Source organism: Macaca nemestrina, chromosome 5 (genome assembly GCF_043159975.1).
Source record: "Macaca nemestrina isolate mMacNem1 chromosome 5, mMacNem.hap1, whole genome shotgun sequence".
Lineage (NCBI taxonomy): Eukaryota > Metazoa > Chordata > Mammalia > Primates > Cercopithecidae > Macaca > Macaca nemestrina.
In genome coordinates, this window is record NC_092129.1 from 156868011 (window position 1) to 156890273 (window position 22263).

At 41.0% G+C, this 22263-nt stretch overlaps 1 protein-coding gene and 1 pseudogene across 2 annotated transcripts in view; both read right to left on the reverse strand.

Moving 5' to 3' along the window:
* Window positions 1-1246: 1246 nt before the first annotated feature.
* LOC105491658 (zinc finger protein 391) overlaps window positions 1247-22263 on the reverse strand; it is a 47547-nt gene continuing 26530 nt past the window's right edge. Inside the window, exon 3 of one of the 2 annotated variants that reach the window (XR_011623923.1) lies at window positions 1247-1380. The gene's annotated coding sequence lies outside the window, so the exon portion shown is untranslated. Of the gene's footprint in view, window positions 1381-11731; window positions 12329-22263 lie in introns of those variants that run through there. The other variant, XR_011623922.1, reaches the window with a different exon arrangement.
* LOC105491659 (multiple coagulation factor deficiency protein 2 homolog pseudogene) lies at window positions 17525-18702 on the reverse strand (annotated as a pseudogene).

Sequence of the window (22263 nt, forward strand, 5' to 3'; positions counted from 1 at the left end):
GAAGATGTTTTTAAATAGTAGAGACTTATCTAGACCTGTTTAAAATGATAATGAAATAAGTCACTAGAAAAGGAGAGACTGAAAATTGTAGAGTTTGAGGGCAAAGTCACACAGGAGGCAGAAAGAAATGGTATCTCTGGCAGTTGGGATGGATAGGAGCTAAGTTGTGGGTGTGAACACTGTGAAGGACAGAAGGTTGTGGGTGGGGAGCAGATGGCAGGCACCTTCTAAAGGCAGAGGAGGAGGAGGACTTTTGGAACAAGAATTAAAAAGAGAAGGATTAGATTCACCAGTGGGAGGAGAAAAGCACAGGCTGCAGATGCTACATCACTCACAGGCGTGGGGATTCCTGCCTGTCAGATCCCAGGGATGCAGATAAAAAGCGAATGTTTGCTGGATGATTCATACACGTGGATATTGATTGATTCAATAAATATTTACTGGGCATCTACTCTTTCAGGCACATTGATGTCACTCAGGATTAACTGAGACATGAGATAGAGTGGAAGGCTACAAGCCAGATAACAGATGTATGCCAGATGTATGTATGAGAGATTAGGAGTTGTATAGGTGATGGTGACAAAGGGTAATAAGGGGTACAAGAGCCAGAGAGTTTGCTCCTTATTGTGCCTTGTACCTCAAGGGAGATGTGGTTTTAGAAACCTGTAGTAGAAATACACCAGTGTGCTTGAAATTGGTGGAGGCAATCTATGGGATACTACCACAGTCTTTGGACTCAGGAGAATAAGAACTCTGACCTTGATAAGGAAGCAGTATCTGAAGAGAGTGAGATCTGGGAGACAGCCTGAAGACAGAAAGGGTGTTCTGGGAAGAGATGAGATTTATTTAGTTTCAGAGGTACTGTGGAAACACTAGGAAGAGGACGGGTCCCAGGGAAAAGAATCACTGAGCAGTAGGATGATAACAGCGGAGGTGAAAATTCTTCATTTGAGCAGTGACCAAAAATGACCTGAACGTGAGGCAGGAAAGAATTAGCTGGTTTCATTTGTTCTAAGAGGAATGCTGGTATACTTTTTAAAAAAAGTTTATTGCAGAAAATTTCAAATAGACACAAAATAGAACAGTATGGTGAACTCTTGTGTATCCTTCACTAACATTCATTCAAAAATGATCAATACTTTGCCAATCTTGTTCAGCAATCCCTGCCCCTACTTCCCACTTTTATTTATTCCTGAAGTATTTTAAAGTTCCAGACATTTTACTATTTGACTTGTTTGCATGTAAGAACTTTTTCTTCCTTTAAACATAACCATGATGTCATTGTCACAACTAATAAAATAATTATATATATATTTTATAATATTGTTTCAATAATAGCAGACTCAAGCATTTGCTAGAGATTCCAGATAAACAGGAAACCTGCAAAGAAATGCAGATACATGGTACAAGATTAGTTAGTTCTTAGATAATAGCATTAAAAATTGTATTGTAAAAGAATATTAATATAGGAAAAATTTTAAGATCAATATGTAAACATTTTGTTAAATACAAATTATAACATTTTTGTTAAGCATAAACATAATACACATAACCTTTCTCTGTATATATCATATATAGATATAAACATATAAATATCTACATTGTAAAAGGGCTGAAAGAGCATATACTAACATGACCAGCGATGATCTGAGCGGTGTTTATTTTTTGCTTTTCATCCCTTTATGCTTTTCAGGGTGTGTATTTGTGCGTATTGCTAAGGACAGAGAAGGGGAGGGGTTAGCAGGGAAAATGTTGGGGGAAGGATCGAGCCTTCTTTGATGAGCTGAATTATTATGATAGTGACAACCTTTATCCAGTGGCTCATCTTTCTTCAATAGTAGCAGGACAAGCTGCACACAAAACCTCTCAGACACCGAGCTGTAGAAGGAAGGGCTTTATTCAGCTGGGAGCATTGGCAAGCTACTGCCTTAAAATCCGAGTTCTCCGAGTGCACAATTTCTGTCCCTTTTAAGGGCTCACAACACTAAAGATTTCACATGAAAGGGTCGTGATTGATTTGAGCAAGCAGGGGGTACGTGACAGGGGCTGCATGCACCGGTGGTCAGAGTGAAACAGAACAGGGCAGGGAGTTTCACAATGTTCTTCTATACAATGTCTGGAATCTAGGAATAACATCGGTTTCTAAGTTATGAGTTGATTTTTAACTACTGGGTTTAGGCCAGGCAGGCCCAGGGCTGGTTTCAGGTCTGGCGCCAGGCCGCCTGTCTTTGGTTTTACTTTCTTGTTTTTTCTTAAAACAGGTACTGAGTACAAAACAATATAAAACAATATGAGAGGGTCTCTGTCCTCACAGTCCCACAGCCCACAAATCAGAAATCTAGACGAATGTAATAGGCTTGGAAAATACATGTTAAGTGAATAAAATCTAACAAAAAAAGGACAAAGGCTGCATTCTTAATTATCACTTTGTTAGAAAAAGAAGTGAAAAGAAGCCATTCCTGTTGGACAATCCCCGCAAAACGAGACCCACTACACAGACAGCACTTTACCCACCCAGCTAGCCTTTAGATTCTTAGGGCGAAAGCCCATGACCGCTCACGGGGTTTCTGAAGCGCGTGGAAATCCTCCCTAAGACTTCTGGGAAATGGAGTCTAAGGCACTGTGACGATAAGCGCCTCGGATATTTCTGGGAATTGTAGTTCGCAGACTGAGGCTGCGAGCCCGACTAGCATCCAAGAGGCATGGCAAAGAGGAGGGCGTGGTTGCTGGGCCTCCTTCCGAGGCCACTTCCGAGGTTCAGCCTCCCTTCAAGGCCATTTCTGCTTTGGGAGAAGGGACCTGAGTCTCTGCGCACCCATGCCTGCTAATAAAGGGGATGAGGGACCTAGGATCTCGATTATGAACCTCATAACGGCAGAGACTGAATCCAGGAAGAGGGAGAAAGCTGTGTAAAACCGGGTGCTGTATATGAAAGAAATTCCTGGTATACGAAGGTTCCTGTGTGTCAGACTCAGAAACTAGGTTTGGATCCCTTGTTTGACAATGGGGAAAAGTGCAGCCCAGTGTATCAGGTTTGGGCGATACTGCAGGGAACAGATAGTAACTGTATGGCGTTAATAGTACTGGTTTGCCTCTGGGAAACAGGAATCTTTTCCAGCAAAAACAGACCTGACCCAGGGCTTTTCCGGCTTGAGATTTTGGGAAACAGGAAAATCACATGAGGAACATATCCAAAAACTGCTGGTATTGAAGCCATTTCTGATTGCTTTACTAGGGAAGATTAGGATTAAGGTAAAACAGCAAAATCCTCCATAATTATCAAAGAGGTGGTGAGTGGTAGATTTTTTTATTTTTTATTTATTTATTTTTTTGTCATTTTGTTTCCAAGGCTCACAGAAGGATGTGGATTACAGAAAGATAAGGTTAAAGGGGAGAAGAAAGCGAAAAACAGACATCTCAGAACCCTTAAAAAGAGCATCGAAAAGGAACATCTCCTCTTGCTTCAGGCTGGGGTTTAGTGGAATGTGTGGAATCTATACAGTCACCCCCAACATCAGGTCATCCAGACCACTTGTCGTTAGACTCCGCTGTACATGCCAGAGTGGTCTCTGAATTTCTTTTTTTTCCTTTTTTTTTTTTTTTTTTTTGAGGCAGGGCCTCGTCTTGTTGCCCAGGCTGGGGTGTAGCCATGGCTCACTGCAGCCTCAACCTCCTAGGCTCAAGCGATCCTCCCACCTCAACTTTCCCAGTAGCTGGGACCACAGGCATGTGCCACCAAGCTCCTGGGCTCAAGCGATCCTCCCACCTCAGCTTCCTGAGTAGCTGGGACCACAGGCATGTGCCACCAAGCCTGGCTAAGTTTATAAATATTTTGTAGAGACAGGTTCTCCCTGTGTTGCCCATGCTGGTCTCAAATTCTTGGGCTCAAGCGATCCTCCCACCTCATCTTCCTGAGTAGCTGGGACCACAGGCATGTGTCACCAAGCCTGGCTAAGTTTATAAATATTTTGTAGAGACAGGTTCTCCCTGTGTTGCCCATGCTGGTCTCAAATTCCTGGGCTCAAGCGATCCCTTCCCTGCTAAGCCTTCCAAAGTGCCAAGATTTACAGGCGTGAGCCACCACGTCAGGCCTGCTCTCTGAATTTCTAGAGAAAATGCATAGTTGCCTCGGATGGTTCAAGGGGACTACACAATCACCAAACTCCATCTTTCAGTTTTTTGTTGAATTAGCTGGGTTGTCATATAGAGTTTCCCATAGTTGTACTGTACTTTGTTAGTTATATTCCTCCAGTGTCATTTAACATATATCTTTTGTTCATGTTTCCTATAAATCAATAAATTCAAGGAGTTCGATTAGCATCATATATATGTACATGGACAGATACTTCATAGGTTGTGTCATATACTAATATTGGGAGGTATGTAATGGTTATGCTATCAGCCCTTGATGATCATTGCCTTGATTAATTAATTCATCTCCTATTTATTTTTGGTCCTAGGATTGGATAAATATAGACTTTATTTTTTTATAGCAGTTTTAGGTTCATGACAAAACTGTGGAAGGTATAGATATTTGCCATATACCATGCTCCCACAAAGGCATAGCCTCTCCCATTTTCAACATTCTTCAATGGTACTTTTGTTACAATTCATGAACTTATATTGACACATATTACTACTCACAGTCCACAGTTGAGATTAGGATTTATTTTTGATGTACATTCTGTAGATTTGAACAAATGTATAGTGACATGTATCCACCATTAGAGTATGGACAGAGTAGTTTCACTGACTTAAAAATCCTCTGTGCTTCACCAGTTCCCTCCCTCCTCATTAACTCCTAGTAACCACTGATCTTTTTCTGTCTATTTTTGCCTTTTCTAGAATGTCATATAGTTAGAGCTGTATAGTATGCAGTCTTTTCAGATTAGCTTCTTTCACATATTAATATGCATTTAAGTTTTCTCCATGTTTTTTCATTGTTTGATAGCTCATTTCTTTTTAGCACTGAATAATCTTCCATTGTCTGGATGTACTGCTGTTTATACATTCACCTACTGAAGGAAATACTGGTTACTTCCATGTTTTTGTAATTGTGAATAAAGCTGCTCCTTTGTATTGATGCCAGTGAGTGCGATTGCTGAATTGTACAGTAAGAGTATGTTTAGTTTTGTAAGAAACCACCGAACTGTCTTCCAAAGTGGCTGTACCATGTTGCATCTCTACCGGCAATGAATGACAGCTCCCATTCGTCCACATCCTTCATCAGCATTTGGTGATGTCAGTGTTCAGGATTTAGGCCATTCTCATAGATGTATAATGGTATCTCATTATTATTTTAATTTATATTCCCCTGAGGACATGTGGTGTAGTGGGACATTCTTCACAAACACCAGCAACTATTAATGATGTGCCTTTCAACCAGAGTAGCTAACATTGGGCATGGAGAGATAGTAGGCAGAGGAGGGATTAAGAAGCAGGGATTGGTTCTCACAGATTGCACAGTTGTGGCCAGAGAAGACTGTCATGGTGAGAGTAAGGGGGAGCTGAAAGAAACTGACTCTTAGCCATCTAGCATGGAGGAATAGACAGTTTTGGGAGAAAACTAATGAATTTTGAACAGGATGAATGTGAAATGCCTGAGGGATAAAAGGAAGTATTTAGTAGGCTGTTCCTTCATTCATTAAACAGATGTTTGTTGGGTACCTGGGAATATTACAATCCATAGAAACATTTATTGGATACTTAGTAATTTAGAGGGCAATGAATGCTATAGAAAATATGTAGAGTATCAAGATTGGTTGTGGAGAGTAACCAGGGTTGTAACTGGAGTGTAGGTTTCATGAGAAAATGCTATTTGAGCAGACTGACAGGCAATAAAGCATTTGGCCATGCAGATGTGAAAGGGAAAAGGATTCTAGACAAAGGGAATAGTGGCTTCAGGACCCAAGGAGTGAGCATAGCCAAGTGAGATGTGGAGCCAGTGCAGGCTTTGGGACAAAGAAGTGACAGAATCAGACTGTTTTAGCAGGATTTTTGTGGCTGCTAGCTGAGATGAGACTGTGGAGGGGCATGAGGGGAAGTGAGAAGACTGGGAGAAATGCAATGCAGGAATCCAGGTGAGAGATAACAGTGGCCCAGACAGGGGTAGTCACAGTTGAAGTGGTGAGAAGTGGTCAGATTTTACATATATTTTAGTGGATTTGCTGTAAGATTGTTGTGGAGCATGAGAAGAGATGAATCACTGATAAATCAAGGATTTTGGTTTTAGCTGTTGAAGGTATGGAAATATTGACCTGGGCTTAAGAAAGCTTTAGACATCATCTATCTATCTATCTATCTATCTATCTATCTATCTATCTATCTATCTATCTATCTATCTACCTACCTACCTACCTATCTATCAATCATCTATCTATTTGAATATTGAAATCAGATATGTACCCCGCAGGGAAAGTGTACAGAATCACAAAACAAAGTCTGAGTTAGGATCTTCAAATCTTTGGAAGATAACGAACATCTCTAAAAAAGTGGTAGGCGACTGGGTGTGGTGGCTCATGCCTGTAATCCCAGCACTTTGGGAGTCCAAGGATCACTTAAGGTCAGGAGTTTGAGACCAGCCTGGCCAATATGGCGAAACCCTGTCTCTACTAAAAAAATAAAAAGAAATTCGCCAAGGTGATGATGCAGGCCTGTAATCCCAGGTACTTGGGAGGCTGAGACAGGAGAATAGCTTGAACCTCTGGGAGGCAGAGGTTGCAGTGAGCCGAGATTGTGCCAGTGCACTACAGCCTGGGCAACAGAGCAGAGTGAGACTGTCTCAAAATAAATAATAAATAAATACTAAAATTAAAATTTAAAAAGTGCTTGGAAAAATTAGCTATGAATATAGAAAAACACAATTAGTTTATCACCTTACTCAATTAACAAGATTAATATCAGATGGATTAAAGATTCTAAGTGTGAAGCAACAAACTTAAAATATATTTTAAAATATAGGACACTAGATTTACATTTTTGGGGTAGGGAAGACACCATGAGACAAAAAAATAAAAATAAAAATACTCATGAATTAAAAATTGAAAACACTCATGACTACATTAAAATTTAGCACCTTTGTATTTAAAATGACAGAAGCCAAATTAAAGCATATGTTACAGACTGGGAAGAGAATGTGGAACAAATAAAGGCATAATACCTAGAATATATAAGTAATGTTTATAAATCAATTTTTAAAAGACACATAACCAAATAGCAGAAAGAATACAAAATATAAATTAAAATTCAGAAAGAAAAAAATCTGCAGTGAATTTATACCATGATGTGCAACTGCCTAGGGTCAGAAAAATGCAAGTTAAAATTACAATGAAATACCATTTTTCCTGTTAGGCAGAAAAAATTAAAATTATTGTCAAAATCAAACGTGAACAAGTATGGAGGAAAACAGGCACAAATATATACTGTAAGTAGAATACAAATTTACCTAATCAATGAATTGAAATAAAAATGAAAAGCTGAATGTGCCAATCTCAGGACAAAATATATTAACCAAATGGAGATGGTCATCATAGAGCCAAAAACCCTGGAACTCAAGGACTGAGGTCTGCCAGGTCCTATCCAGGGCTGGAGAGATGTAGAGTCCACCCAGGAGCATATTAGTCACTAGCAACATGTACTCTGTCATGGCATGAGGACACATAAACATACCCCTGTGGCCTGAATAGGCTCTCCCTCATGACTACCTTTTCTGTTGCCTCTGACTCAAGGATCAACAAGCAGTCTTCTCTCTGACACCTTAAAACATGGAACCCATGAATTATTTCACTGGAAATATACAGCCTCCATTAGCATTCAGTAAAATATATTTAGGAACTGTCTTTTGTGAGGTTTGCTATTGTGAGTTGTCCCCAAGAGACTCTGTAACATCAGTGCCCTGAAAAATACCCAGTTTCTGGACCTATGGGGCTGAGGTTCACAGCCCACGAAACTTGGTCTAGCTGGTCAGTCCCTGTCCATATGACACTTGTGAGGCATCTCCTATAGTGTCAAATGAAGCAAAATGAAAAAGTTGTAGACTGTGGAGTGCTCAGTACATATAAGTTAAATTAGTAAATTATTTTGTTTTACATAGCTGAAATTATACTACATACGTAGTTTAGTATTCAGGTTTTCTATTTAACAATATTCTTATGAGCATTTTCTCACTTCATCATTAAAGCCCTGCTTGTCTGGAGGAAGTTGTCCTGCATAGAGTCTCAGAACCAGAATCGGCCTCAAGCAATGAAGTTCATCCAATCTCTTTATTTACACATGGGCAAATTGAGGACCAGAAAATAAAGGATGTGTGCATGATTATATAGAGTTTGGCAAGCAGAGGCTGTCCTGGACTCTTCTCCAGGATTTCTCAAAGTTCTGAGCCAAGGTCAGAAAAAGAACTGGAAAGCCAGTCTCCCTCCTCTGTCTAACACCAGTTTGGGAGGCAGTCTCATGGAACATGGGAATTCAGAAAATGGGGGATAAAAGTCCAACATCCCTAGAAGTCTGAAAGGATTGAGGGGAAAAAAAACAGAATTGTCTAGAGAGAAAGAGAACAGGCAAGAAAATGAAAAATTAGGCTGGAATAGGGATTTGATAAAGAGTTTAGGAAGGAGATAGGAAAAATGGGGATCAAAATCAGAAAGAGGAGTGAAAATATATATTTTTTGACATTTTTGCTTTGCAATGTGCAGTAATTTCCTCTTAGAGCCACTTTGAAACTAGAAAATACTTATTTTTCAAAGCATTTTGGAAGTTTTTTTTTTCATACTGTCTTGAGTCTCTCATGACCCCCAGAATTGAGATAGGCATGGACTAAATGCCTGGGGGATTGGTTTTCCCATTCCAACAAGGGGATGTTCCACTAGTTCAGTTTAGGCAAATGAGAAGACAAAGTATCCCTCAGACACAGCAGGACAATGCAAAAAGCACTGTACTCAAGAGTCAAGGGACTAGATTTTGATAATTTGGGATTTTTCTATCTGTGTCATCTTGTTCAACTAAATCATCTTTCTAAACCTCAATATTATTATAAAATGGAATGATAATAACCCTACTGCAATAGGATATTGTAAGACTTAAATAAGACAAATTCATAACAAAATTACTTTGAAAATTCCAAAGTGCTATGTAAACATGAATAATGAAACTCTTATAGCAGGGGTCAGTGAGATCGAGATAAGAGAAAGAGTTGTCTAGGGTCACACACCCTGGGAATGACTGGCAAGGCCTGACACTCAGCTCTCCTAAAATACCACATGATATTTGAAGGACCTGATGCCTTTTGAACATTGTCCCATGATTGGGAAAAATAAGGGGAGGAGGGATTCAAACAGAGACATATACAAACTAAAGGCAAGTCCTTCTCAGTTGTTAGGGTATTGTCATGATACCAGAGAAATGGGTGGTAGGCTTGTTCCACAGAAGATAGGGAGAAAGGACTAGGAAGCATGATGAGCCAAATCTGCCCTGGTAACAGATATCCGTGGTAGATGATCTGCCTTTCAATTCCAGTTTATTCATTTTCTCAAGTCTACATAAGTAAATCTTACCCTCTATCCTTTTGGGTAATTGTTATAGACTAGAAATTATTCTAAACATATGCCATCTCTTAACTCAAAATTCCCTTACAATAGTCCTATCAGGTAGCTAATCACCATTCTCCTTTTATAGAAAAGGAAACTAAGACACTGTTATAGGTTTAATTGTGTCTTCCCCAAAAGATGGTGAAAATAGACTTTGCAGATAATCAGGTTAAGATAAGGTCATTAGGATGGGCCCTAATCCAGTATGACTCATCCTTAAAAACAGAAAATTTGGACACAGAGAGAGACAAGTAAAGAAGCAAGATAATGTGAAGATACAGGGAGAATGCCATCTACAAGCAAAATAATGACTGACACTACCAGAAACTAGGAGAGAGGTCTGGAACAGATTCTTCCTCAGAACCATCAGCAGGAAGCATCCCTAATGGCACCTTCATTAGGGACTTCTAGTCTCCAGAACTGTGAGACAACACATTTTTGTTGTTTAAGCCACTCAGTTTGTGGTACTTTGTTATGGCAGCCCTAGCAAACTAGTACAGACACAGAAAGATTAAATAACTTGCCTGAGGTCACACTGCCAATATATGACAGAACCAGGATTCAAACTTAAGAGCCCACTTTTTCAACCACTATAATGTCTTGACTCATTTTACATGATAAAAGAGGCCTGGAACAGCTTTTTAGTCCTTATGTTTAAAAGGAAGTAATGGGATTTTTGAGGTTAGAAATGTTCCAAAACATAAAGTATATGGTAGACCTTGGCAACCTGAGACTAACTCCATGTTACAGTCAGTCTCTTTAATTCCTTATTGCATCCAAGAAAAACTTCCTCTCCTCATATACCAAACTCTTATACCAATAATTCTCAAACTCATGTCCTTAGAACACTGAAGTTCCTAAAGTTAGAGAAAAGCATTTTTTCTTGAAAATTCTAACACTGTCAGTCTTTTCCAGTAACAGAAATATAATTACAGAGGGTTTTCTACATTAAAATTTTTCTTTGATAATTTTTTTTTTTTACTAAAATGTGGCTAGCTGAAAATCAAGATAGAGAAAAATAGAGTATCGTATAACCTTTCTAAGCAACCATTACTCATTAGAAGCATAAAGCTGATGTCTGACTCAGGACTTATATAAGAGGCCTTTTCTCTGTGGGCTTCTCGAACCAACTGTAGAGTAGTTCAGCCCGCCAACAGACCTACTGAGTTACAGCCAGCTCATCAATAGCCTGAGATTACAACCAGCCCATTGTATACTCATTGCAGATGGTTACTGCTCATTACAGACTTTTCTTGTCATTTCATATTCCTCTCAAAATATCCCTGTAAGGTAGGAAGGGAAGATACTTTTAATAACATTTTACATTTTAGGAAACAGCCTCAAAGAGATTAAATGATTTGCCCAGGGTCACATACTGTCATGAGGTATGAGCCCATGGGTATTTTAGGTAATTTTCCTGTACCCTACTCACTTCCAAAGGGTAAAGGCCAGGAGAGATCGCTTAAAGTTGCATTTAGATAACAGCATTGTTTGCTAACCTCCCTTCCTGCTTATGGGGAACTCTCACTTGTGTCTCACTAAAGGGGGAGATAATAATATTTTTTAAAAGTATAGAGTATATACTATGAAGAAAAATAAAGCAAGATAGGATACAAAATACCGATGGGATATGTATCATAATTTTAAATAGGGTAACAAGAAACAGCTTATTAAATAGGTGTCATAGAAGGTGAGAGAAAGAAAGAGCCGGCCGGGCGCAGTGGCTCAAGCCTGTAATCCCAGCATTTTGGGAGGCCGAGACGGGCGGATCACAAGGTCAGGAGATCGAGACCATCCTGGTTAACCCGGTGAAACCCCGTCTCTACTAAAAAATACAAAAAACTAGCCGGGAGAGGTGGCGGGCACCTGTAGTCCCAGCTACTCGGGAGGCTGAGGCAGGAGAATGGCATGAACTCAAAAGGTGGAGCTTGCAGTGAGCTGAGATCCGGCCACTGCACTCCAGTTTGGGCGACAGAGCGAGACTCCGTCTCAAAAAAAAAAAAAAAAAAAGAAAGAAAGAAAGGAAGAGCCACATCTGGATATCTGAGCAAAAGCCTGCAAGCAGAAGGAATAGCAAATGTGAAAGTTCTGTGGCAAGAGTGGCCTGGTATGTTTAAGAATAACGAAGAGGCCAGCGTGGCTACAGTAAAGTGAAAGAGAATAGAGCAATAGGAGATTAGACTCAAGAGGTCATGAAGGACCACACTATGTCGGGCCTTGTAGGTCACTGTAAGGACTTTGACTTTTACTATGAGTGAGATGAAAAGCTACTGGAAGATTCTGAGTAGGAGCAGTTTTAATTTTAAACAATTAAAAAGGATTCTTCTGGCTAATGTGTTGAAAATAGGTTGTATGAGCGATGGGGGTGGTTGAGAGGGACAAGGATGAAAACAAAGAGATAAGTTAGGCAATAGTCTAGCAGAGATATGGTGGCAGCTTGGTTCAGGGTGAAAATGGTGGCAAATGGTTTGATTCTAGAACAATTTTGAAGTAAAGCCAACAGGATTTGCTGATGGTTTAGATATTTTTAATTTTGGTTTCCATATGTTCATTGTTCAATGAGTAATTTTAGACTATGAAGTTGTAAGGAAATGATCAATGATGGGACCAGGCTTATCAGAAAAGATGGATAGTGAACAAGAATATTAGAAAGTAGTTCTTGAGATCTCAAATCTCCAGCTCCCCAGCAGGAAGCCAATGCTCTGAAGGATCCATTGTGTTCAGCTAATGCAGTTCTACTCCAGGATCTAAATAGAAAAGGTGAGAGTCACATGGAAGAAAGATCCAGTTTCAACCCCTAAATTTAGCATGGATCCACATCCAGACCCAGGGCTACCTTTTTTTCTTCCAAATTTCCCAAACAGAAGATGTAAGTCAAGTTATGTTTTATTTACAAAATGAAGGGTATACCAGGAATTACTGTTAACTTTATTAAGTATGATAGTAGCATTTGCTTAGGTAAGAAATTGTCCATGGTTTTTAGAAATGTGTAATGAAATATGTAGGAAGGAAACTACATGATGTCTCAGTTTTATTTAAAATATCAAAATAATAAAATGAAGAAAAAAGGAACAAATAAAGCAAATGTGGCAAAATGTTGATAGTTGTTAAACCTGAACAATGAGCATAGAGGAGTCCATTTTACTAGTCTCTCTAATTTTGTATATGTTTTAAATTTGTCATAATTAAAAATGAGCGAACATTATGTTTTATCAAGTTAAATACTTCTGAGAGAATATTAAAATGAATTTAACTGGTTTTATGATCTGAGATAAAAATTAAAACTCTTCCCCAAACCATAAAAGGTATGGATTTAAGTGTCTTGACTTCCCTCAAACTCATTTTCTTAAATCTTTTTTTTTTCTTTCTTTCTTTGAGATGGAGTTTCACTCTTGTTGCCCAGGCTGGAGTGCAATGGCACAATTTCCTGCTCATTGCAACCTCTGCCTCCCAGGTTCAAGTGATTCTCCTGCCTAAGCCTCCCGAGTAGCTGGGATTACAGGCATGTGCCACCACACCTGGCTAATTTTGTATTTTTAGTAGAGATGGGGTTTCTCCATGTTGGTCAGGGTGGTCTCGAACTCCCAACCTCAGGTGATCCGCCCACCTCCGCCTCCCAAAGTGCTGGGATTACAGGCATGAGCCACCATGCCTGGCCTCTTAAATCTTATTATCCTATGATTATCCTATCTCCTTCATATCCTTTGCCATACAATTTTTATTTATTTACTTTTAGAGACAGGGTCTTGCTCTGTCACTCAGACTGGAGTACAGTGGCATAATCATAGCTCACTGAAGCCTCAAACTTGTGGGCTCAAGTGAGCCTCTCACCACATATGACCTGGAAGCCCCTGCCTTTCCCAACCAAACCAATGTACATCTTTCATGTATTGATTGATGTCTTATGTCTTTCTAAAATGTATAAAGCCAAGCTACAGGCACATGTTCTTAGGATGTCCTGGGGCTGTGTCACAGGCCATGGTCACATATTTGGCTTAGGATAAATCTCTTCAAATATTTCAGAGTTTGACTCTTTTCGTCAATATTTACAATATTGACCGAGTTGTGGAGTGGCTTATGCCTGTGTGCCCACAGCTCTGCCTACAGAGTAAAAGGGAAGTACTAAGGAGAATTGCCTCCTTGGGAACTGCATGTAGCTCATGGCTTTTGTGACTGGAATAGCATTAGTAAAAGCCTGACATTGTGGAAAGACACACATGCGTGGACCTGGTTGTTTCTAACCCTACACTGCTCCTGACAGTAGGGAAGGCGTGCTGACCCAACAGGCCCAGCTCTCTGCTTTGAGCACTTGCTTTACCTCGCTGATGGTAGCCTGGGGCAACTCCTACCTACTGTGGAACCATGTGGCCCTGAGCATGCAACCCCGCAGAGTATGTTTCCTAGGAGACGCTGGCCCGTTCTAGGACACCAAGCTCTTCTTGCTCTTGGTTGATCTTGTTTTAAATACCGCCCCACCCAACCCCCACGGCTCCACCCAAAAGCAGTCAAATGGAGTTTGTGGCAGTTGCCTGCCCTTATCTTCTAGGAGTGCCCACTGCCACCATGTTGTGGTGGTCCCAGCCAGCCTACTGGGGGCGTGACGGGACAGGAGCATGTCCAGAGAGTAGCGCCCAGAGGCTCCTCATCCACACCGCAGTATTAGCTCTCATGCCCCTCCTCACATACTGCAATTCCCACCGAGGGATGGGCTAGGGGACCTGGGCAAGTGAGGAGGGAGGGCGACTGGCCTCCACAGGGGCCTTTCTCTCCCTCCACCTGCTGGCTGACAGAAAAGTAAGGGCCCATGCCAAGCACCTAGATATAGGCTCCTTGTAAAATAGGAGATTATTTTGAAGATGTTCTACTTAAATGTGAGAGCCAAGTCACAGTAATTCGGGTCACGTCAGAAGACCCTTAATTTCTTCTTAAAATAGGTCTGCCTTCTCTGGATCACTCTTACCCTCAGGCCTTCTATCTGAACCTCCTCACTGCAAACCCCAAAGTTTCTGGTTCTACTTATTGACTTCATAATAAAAAAGATATAGGCTATTTTCATCAGACATTCAACCTACATTGTGCTTTGTATTCATGACTGCTGAGTATATGTCAGAAATCCCCCTCTGCACACCCTAGTAGCTTACATGTAAGTTAAGTAACAATACCACTTTAAGGAATGTAGCCACTGGTCCCTTGCTTCCTTGCCCATATCTAGTCACCAATTTCACTGGATCTTTCCTTTTCTGTTTGCTTTCAGAATGTCCCCAAAATTCAAATATTGAAACTTAATCCCCATTGTGGTGGTAAAGGAGGTGGGGTCTTTTGGGAAGTGATTAAATCATGAGAACTCATTCCTCTTGAATGGATTAGTGCCTCATAAAAGGCCTGGAGTTTTAAGCTTCTTTTGCCCTTCCGTCACTTCCGCTATGTGAAGCCATATAGCATTTGTCCCCCCTGGAGGTTGTGCAACAAGGCACCATCTTGAAAGCACACAGAAGCCCTCACCAAATACCAAATGGGTAGTGCCTTGACATTGGACTTCTAGCCCCCAGAACTGTGAGAAAAAAAAAATTCTTTATAAATTACCCCACCACAAGTTTTTGTTGTAGTAGCACAAAGACACCAGTTTCTTCATCTGTCCACTGCTGTTTCCCAATACTGTTATTTTAAGAACCCCAGCTTCCCACCTAGTTTCTGTCTACCATCTCTCATTTCTAAACCATCCAGTCTCTTCCACCAGATTAATCTTCACCCTCAAGCCAAACTTTACCATGATCAAAAACCTCCCATAGCTGGGCGCAGTGGCTCATCCCTGCAATCCCGACAATTTGGGAGGCCAAGGCAGGTGGATCACCCGAGGTCAGGAGTTTGAGACCAGCCTGGCCAACATGGTGAAACCCCATCTCTACTAAAAATACAAAAATTAGCCGGGCATGGTGGTGCGTGCCTGTGGTCCCAGCTACTCAGGAAGCTGAGGTGGGAGAGTTGCTTGAACCTGGGAAGTGGAGGTTGCAGTGAGCTGAGATCACACCACTGCACTCCAGCCTGGGTGACAGAGCAAGGCTCTGTCTAAAAAAAAGAACCTCCCATAATTCCTTTATTGCTTAAAAGATGAAATCCAAATGCAACCTGATACTAAAGGCTGCCATCATGTAGCTATGAAATTCCAAATCACCAATTTCTTTTCAACTTCTTTGAACCCCCTGCCATAAGCAAGTGAGTTCAACTACTTAAACAAACTGAGAACATTTTCCCACCTCTGACTTTCCTTACACAGATCTTAGGAAAGATCTGCTAGGATCCAGCTTAAGAGATCCAGTACTGAAGTTGGCAGAACTGGAGTAAAATACTGGCCCTTGTGTAAGTTATTCAACATCTGTATATTTTAATTTCATCTTCCCATAATGTAGTGAATTAAATTACAGTCATGTCACTTAAGGATAGCAGTATGTTCTGAAAAGTGCATCATTAGGTAATTTTGTCCTTGTAACATCATAGAGTATACTTTCACAAACCTACATAGTATAGCCAACTACACACCTAGACTATATGGCATAGTCTATTTCTTCTAGGCTATAAACCTGTACATCATGTTACTGTACTGAATACTAGAGGCAATTGTAATACAATGGTAAATATTTATGTATCAAAATATATCTAAACATAGAAAAGGTATAGTAAAAATACAGTGTAAAACATTTTAAAATGTCACACATATATGGGGCACTTGCTGTGACTACAGCTTACAGGACTGGAAGTTGCTCTAGGTATCAGTGAGTGAGTAGTGAGTGAATATGAAGGTCTAGGACATTATAGTTCATCTAATGAAGACTATGCTACTGTAGACTTTATAAACACTGTACATTAGGCTGTACTAAATTTATTTTTAAAATATTTTTTCTTCTATAATAAACTAACCTTAACTTACTATAACTTTTTTGTTTGTTTCATCATTTTTATTGGTCATATATCTAGAATTCATTACATAATCTTTCAAAATAATGAGATATTACAAGAATAGTTTACAAGTCAGCTCTGACTGCACAAATATTTGACACAGGAGATCATTTTTACAAATACGTATGCTTTTTTGTTTGTTTGTTTTTTGTGGTTTTTTGTTTGTTTGTTTTGGGGTTTTTTTGAAACGGAGTATCGCTTTCTCCCCCAGTCTGGAGTGCAGTGGCAGGATCTCATCTCACTGCAAGGTCCGCCTCCCAGGTTCACGCCATTCTCCTACCTCAGCCTCCCAAGTAGCTGGGTCTACAGGCACCTGCTACCACACCCAGCTAATTTCTTGTATTTTTAGTGAGATGGGGTTTCACCATGTTAGCCAGGATGGTCTCCATCTCCTGACCTTGTGATCCACCCACCTCGGCCTCCCAAAGTGCTGGGATTACAGACCTGAGCCACAGTGCCTGGCCATGTTTTCTTATAAGAATACTTTAAGAAAGAAAATAAGTCTCTATCTATCTTACAGCAAATTTTATACAGTCTCTTTTTCTCATTCAATCATCCTTTCAGCATGTCCATCACATCCAATAAACCAAATTAAAATCTGTTACTTCTCATTTTCAAATACTATTAAGATTCACACTGTTAAGGGATTTTTAGGGTTCCTTTTCTAATCTTTCCTGATTTGAAAAGAATCCATGTATTCAGGCTAAAAGAGGTAATTTAAACAATATTCCTCCTGAATAGAACTTCTATCAGGTTAATCATTGTTTGGTGAATTATCTTTTCACTTCCTACTTAGGCTAGGCTAGTTGGTAGTTTTACCCCTGCTGATAAAGTCCTGACATTCCTAATAGTTCCTAAACTGCAAAAAAAAAAAAAAAAAAAAAGAAATCCTAGAAACAAGAGTGAAATAGAAATATTAAGAAAGCTAAAACACTATTGATTAGAAAACATTTAAATTCAAGGTCTCCCCCAGGTTGAAGAAGACAGAAAAGTAATAAAGTATAAGGATGTGGCAGTAAGTTGTATAAAATGCTGAAAATCTGAAAAAGATTAATCACTCAAGCCAGTGGTGTACCATTTCCAAAATGCTAGAGGGCTAGAGGATACAGAATCTTAGATTCTGTGGCTAGGCTGAACTCAATATTTGATATTCTTCTTATGCTGTGGCTTTGAAATAGTCTAATAAATATCCACTTGCCCAGAGCAAGTAGTCTTTCAGGCCAGGGGAACTTTAGAGAATATTGACCAGGTTTACCTGAAGAGATAGGAACCACCAGGGCAAACATTTGGCATTCACTCCACTCCTTCACTGTTACTGAAAAACGTCCACTTGTCAAAGTCTGTTGTTTTACTTTTCAGGTAACATGAATTAAAATTAAGAAACTAGCAGTTTTCTACTACAGTGAAGCTCCTGAGTACTCAGCTCCAATTATTCAATATTCTTGAAAAGATGCTTTAAAAAGCAAGCCCTTGTCCAATAAGGTATTTAATAGCGCTTAGGGACTATTAGATGTCCCATTTCTCTTCTCTTTCATTTCTCTTGATCTCTTCTCACCCCAGTGTAACAAATTGCTATAGGTTTTTACCAAAACGCTGCAGCAGTAGTTGGAAATGAGTTATTTTGCATTATCAAAGTGTTCAATCACATCATCACAGATCACATTTGCATATAACCAAGAGATGGACAAATAACATCTACTGCAGTGATTTTGCAAATTCAGCATAGTCAATGTATCCATCATTGTTCTTGTCATCATCTCTCAAAACACCATCTCTTATGTTAATCAGTTCATCTTCACTCATTAGTGGTGCCTGTTCACTCCCTTTCTCCTTATGGACATGAGTAATGGCTATGGAGAGTTCTAAGCCATCAAGCAAATCATTGCCATCATAATCGTGCATTTTGAAGTAATGGAGCTGCAGTTCTTGTGGTGACATCTCCACCTCTGGTTTGTTGATGACACCTTCTGTAAGGTACATGGATGTGTTTTGGTCAAGGAATAGGCCAAGGTGGACATCCAGGCCTGAATGACTCAGCGAGTTTGGTGTGCAGGCACACACTTCCACTTGTTATATAACCTGTTCGTGAAAGTTCATACTTGGCTCTGAGCCACTATTGTCTGTAAAAGGTATAATTGTCCTGCTGACACTGTGCGCAGGGCTAAGCTCAGCATGGCTCTTGTGCAGGTGCTGCTGCCCAGACAGAGAGTGAAGCTACTGCCCCTGTAAGGGAGAATGACCAACTAGCAGATGGGCAGGGGGAGCCAGGAACCAGCTCGTGCCCACAGAGAGAAAGAGTTAAGCTGCTGACCCTGAAGGCAAGGGAGAGCCAGCCCTTCAGCTGTGTGTGGGAACCGCTGGCTCAAGCAGTCGAGACAGGGTGGACAGTGTGAGAGACTTGGTGTAAGTGAGCTAATGTAAGTAAGCTGCTGATGAGAGCTTTTGCTGAATAAAATCATCTTTCACCTGCCTACTTCCCCTGCCAAGTGTTCTGTTAGCTATTTGCCCAGGGACCCACTCCCTTGGACCTCAGCATGGGCTGGACCCGAATCCTAAACCTAACAATTGGTAATGAGGATGGGATGAGGTGAGTAGGTCTTCAGTCCCTGAGGGCTCCTGGGTTGGCTATGTGGCTACAGCACGGGCTGTGGTACCAGGTGGCAACGTGCTGCGAGGATGGGCTTCAGTGGAAACATGGGAGGCAATGGATGGGTCCCCCCCAAGTGTGGAGAAGGCGCTGAAGCACCTGGAAGTGCACAGCACTGAGATGCAGCATGCTTTTTCCGCCAGAGTCAGATGGATGTTTGTGACTTTGCTGCAGGAAGTCCCTGCCCAGTCCTTGTGGGACACACACAGGGAGGAAGAACTTCTGTTACAGGTTCGCCCAACGGACTGCCAGAAAATAGAGCAGGAGCAGCTGTTGGGCCCCAAGGGTGGGCCAGAGACCCTCTACTGTGGTGGAGCACACTTCCTATGGTGTCTGTGCCCCAACTAAGTTGCAGGAGTTAAGCAAGTGATGTTGGTAGTCGTGTACATACTTGGTGCAAGTCATTCGGGAGAAGGATGTTGCTACACAACCTGGTCCTGCCTGAGTGTTCCAGTTCAAAGAGTACCTGCTGCAGTTGGTGGAAGTGTAAAGCCTTTTCTGTTTGATAAGAGAACTGGCCAAGGTGCCCGGCTTGGTAGGGGACACCAGACAACCAAAGGCCATATATGGACTTGGCAATCCACTGGTCCCTGGGCCCGGATAAGTTTCCAGACAAGGCTGCATAGACAGCTATGAAAGCTGGTCAGTGAAAGTGAAACCTGTGTCTTTGCACCTTGGCATCAGCTGCTTGACTCTCCACTTACGCACAGCATATATCTCTTGCATGCCTGAGGACATTCTTGGGGGTGGATGTTTTGCATGATATGGCAGCTGTGCCACCTGTCATGGACTTGATGGACCGTTTGACAACTGAACTAGGATGGTGCCATTGTGTGGTGGACTTGACCAATGCATTCCTCTCAATCAACATTGCTCCAGAGAGCCAGGAACGGTTTGCCTTCATGGGAGGGCAACAATGGACTTTCATAGTGTTGCTGCAGGGCTGTATGTATAACCCCATTGTATATCATTTTCTTATTAATGATGTTATGTTAACCTCTAGTTTTCTTGCAGGTTTGGAAGTGGCAACACCCCTCTTGCCTGGGATTGGGATGAGGCTGAAACAGCCCTTCTGATGACATAAGCCCTGTAGGTAGTTAACCAGGGGTGCCCATTTAAACTAGATGTCCATGTAACCACAAATAGTGTTGGCTAGGGCCTATAGCAGTATATGGAGTGCTTGGAAGTACCAGTAAGCTTTTAGTCCCAACTATGGAAGGCAGCTGAGCCCCAGTGTTCATTAATAAAGCAGTTAGTAACCATATATGCTGCCCTTCAGGCTCACAAGAGTGTGGCTGGACGGGTTACAGTCATGCGGAGGGCTTACCCAATAGCAGGATGGGTGTGTTCATGAGTAACGACCCCCCCAGACTGGGACAGCACAGACATCCACTTTAGCGAAGCAGGGCACCTACTTAGAGCAGTGGAGTACACTAAGTACAAATCCCTTAGCAGCAGAGTTGCAAGAGGTCTTGGGACCTATAGTCCTAATGCAAGATAAGGCCATGAGGCCTGAGGCACCCCTAGACCCTGAGCCTTCACTGTTAAAAAGGGTGTTCTCCTATTCCTCATAGGACATGGTACACAGCTATGTCTAGCTGGGGTGCCAGTGCTGCCTGGACTGCTGGTGCAGTCCAGCCTAGCACTGACACCATATGGTTTGAAAACAGGTGTAGATAGAGGAGCAGAGTCAGGCTTATCAATATCACTGTTTTACAGCTCCACATCTTAGCTGACTGGAAAGTCTTCCAGGAGCAGTAATATGCATGGAGCTGTCATCTCCTATGATAACAATGCCTTCTTCTGGAATACCTTCTGTAGGACCTGCCTGAGGCTGTTTCACAGTTAACTTTTTTTTTAGTAAGTAGAAGTACACGCTAAAATATTAAATTGGTGCAAAAGTAATTGCGGGTTTTGCCATTGCAATTACTTTTGCACCAACCTACTAATAATAAAAAGTATGGTAAATACACAAACCAGTGACATAGTGCTTTCCTATCAAGTATTATGTAGTGCTTTTTTTTTTTTGGTGACTGAGTCTCGCTCTGTTGCCCAGGATGCCGTGTGGTGGCATGATCTCAGCTCACGGCAACCTCTGCCTCCCAGATTCAAGCGATTCTCGTGCCTCAGCCTCCCAAGTAGCTGTGACTATAAGCGAGAGCCACCACACCCAGCTAATTTTTGTATTTTTAGTATAGACGGGGTTTCACCATGTTGGCCAGGCTGGTCTTGAACTCCTGACCTCAGGTGATCCACCTGCCTTGGCCTCCCAAAGTGCTGGGATTACAAGCATGAGCCACCACACTAGGCCTTTAGTGCTATACTTTTATATGATGGCAGTGCAGTAAGTTTGTTTACACCAGTATCACCACAGACATATAATTGTGCTATGATGTCACTAGGTAATAGGCATTTTCCAGCTCCATGATAATCTTACGTGATCACTGTCATATCTGCAGTCCATCATTGACCAAAATGTCCTTGTGTGGTGCATAACTGTACTCAAATATGTACAAAGAGCATTTCTTCTGGTACCCAGCAAATATTTCATTACTTAATATACACTATACACTACCCCCTGCTCCTGAGAACCTCACTCCATCCCAAGAACAATCTTCACATCTGCCTTTCTGGACCTTCTACTATGAACTAAATATTTATTCACCAGAGAACCTATTGTATACTAGGTGTTATGAAATATAAATTTTTTTATATCAAAGACATTGTATAATTACATGAAGACCAATGGAGGAATTCATCTTAATTCTACGTATTAGAAAAGCTTTGTTTTCCTTGACGAATAGACATATTTTTTTCCTTCTAAAACAATGTAAGCAAATGACCTTCTCATTTTGGTTGCCAGAATGCTCAGTTTGTATCCCTAACTGAATACCTGTGTAGGTTATCATAACTTGTCCTGATCTCCTAGTGCTCATTTGTATGTGTTTTTTGTTTTCTATTTTATTGTATCTTGTTTGCCATCTTGAGTCATTTTTTACACACAATGGAGTGTGTAAAATAGCTATGGCCTATTATGATAAAAGAAATACCTTCTAGCTTATTTGATTGTGATCCTAGTTT